Here is a 1,929-nt window from a genome sequence, read left to right as displayed (position 1 = left end):
ATTTGGGGGGAGAGCATTCCAGTTAGAGAGAAAAGGAAATGTAAGGGCACTCAGGTAGTTGTGAGTACCATGTCTGAAAAAAAACTAGGAGGCCAATGTGGCTACAACAGAAGGAGTGGAGTACAGTGGCAGAAGATGAGGTCACAAGGATATTCAGGATCAAGTTCAAATAGAGACTGATAGGCTATAGTTAGCACTTTGGAATTTTATCTGAATGAGAGAAGAAATTCATGGAGATTTTGAGCTGATGAGTGTAATGACGTAAAAAAATTTTTAAAAAGATCACTCCAGCAGCTGTCTTGAAAGTTATAGGTGGCATGGGTGGAAGTCTGACAGTCTACAGAACCTAAGGTGGGATGGTGGGCGGTAATGACTGTAATGACCGACTTGATAAAAGGTTTTCAGTTTTCTTTCACACACACACACACACACACACACACACTCTCACCCCTTTAGTCTTTGTGCATGACTACACAAGAAAATTAAGGTTACAGAATATAATTAAATATTATAAAATATGAAAAGCAAAAAACAATATAATAAAGTCAGGAGATGAAAAGATTAAAGGTAATTTAATCCACAAGCAGTCAGAAAATAAATGACAAGTGGAAAATATCTACAATTCACATCATAGAGAGCTAATCTCCCTAATTTATAGAGTTCTTCCACTATTTATACATGTATACATAGAATAGAAAAAGAATACTACCAACCCAAACATGATCAGAACCAGCAAGGTCATCAAGGGACAATTCATAGAAAAGGATAACAACAGAACCTCAAATAAAAAAATCTCCACCTCACTCAAAGTAAGTTACATACTTATAAAACCACAAAAGCAAAACACACACATACACATATACCACATCTCTGCAGTATGACAAAGCAATTATAATTCTAGGAATTTAGTCTGTAAACTCGAGCATATTTGAGAGTACTTTTTTATTATAATTTAAAAGGTTATGAAATGAAGGTTATGTTTCTTGTAATTAACTGCATAGCTTCCTTAATGCCGAATGTTTATTACTGAAATTGATGGTTATTAAGACCTCACTATGTATAAGGAAATATGTACGGAACATGTGGGTATATGATTATGAACAAAGCACTTTCTAGTTTCATGAGTCTACAATAAGGGTGAAGATAATAAACATCTAAACAAGTTACACTCATGCAAACATTCACATCCATTAAAATTTCAACACATAATACTTTACATTTTTATAGAGAATCATCTCTTTAAGCTTTGCAAATGTATTAACATACAACAAAACACTGTCTTATAAGGTCTATTATCTGTCAGTACTATATCAAGTGAAGACTTCTTTTCTAATTCTTATGTACTTTTTCTTTATTATTTGTACAAAGGTTTATCTTTGCTAATTAAATCCATATGGTATCTGCCAATATATACATAGATGGACAAACAGAGAATAAGCTAGCTTCCTCAGTTCTTAACAAGTTTCTTTTAGCTTCCTGGGTTCACAGCAAGTTTCTTAGAACAGCTAAAAATCTCAGAATAGTGGGAACTAGAAGGGTAAATAATCCAATAAATGTAAATTAAAGTCTGAGCACTGTTTTACTCATTCTATCCAAACTTACCAACATTATACCCTTCCTGCTTCCTTCTGTCAGTGCTACCTACTTCTCCACATTATTGAACTGTGCCATCCCATTACCTTACTTTGACTGAGATCTCCTCTTAAAAATATGTACAGCGGAAAGTTCACATACTCAACAAGTTCTTTTAAAAAAAAAGAAGGGATAGTCTCATTTACTCTGTATAATTTTAATAAACATAGTCACAACCATATAGAAAGTCATGTTGTTATGGGCATTCATTATAAGATGAGAACTACTGCCGGGGATTTAGCTCAGTGGTTTGGTGGGCTGCCTTGCAAGCACAAAGACCTGAGTTCAATCCGCAGT

The 1,929-nt window shown here is 34.2% G+C and overlaps 1 protein-coding gene across 5 annotated transcripts in view; it reads right to left on the bottom strand.

Annotated features, from left to right (window-relative positions):
* Positions 1 to 1,929, bottom strand: part of Rttn (rotatin) — a 168,747-nt gene that overhangs the window by 92,455 nt on the left and 74,363 nt on the right. The window lies entirely within an intron of this gene.

This window comes from Fukomys damarensis, unplaced genomic scaffold (genome assembly GCF_012274545.1).
Source record: "Fukomys damarensis isolate Sample0158 unplaced genomic scaffold, DMR_v1.0_HiC HiC_scaffold_30, whole genome shotgun sequence".
NCBI classification, from domain to species: Eukaryota; Metazoa; Chordata; class Mammalia; order Rodentia; family Bathyergidae; genus Fukomys; species Fukomys damarensis.
This window is presented reverse-complemented; position numbering and strand designations above follow the sequence as displayed.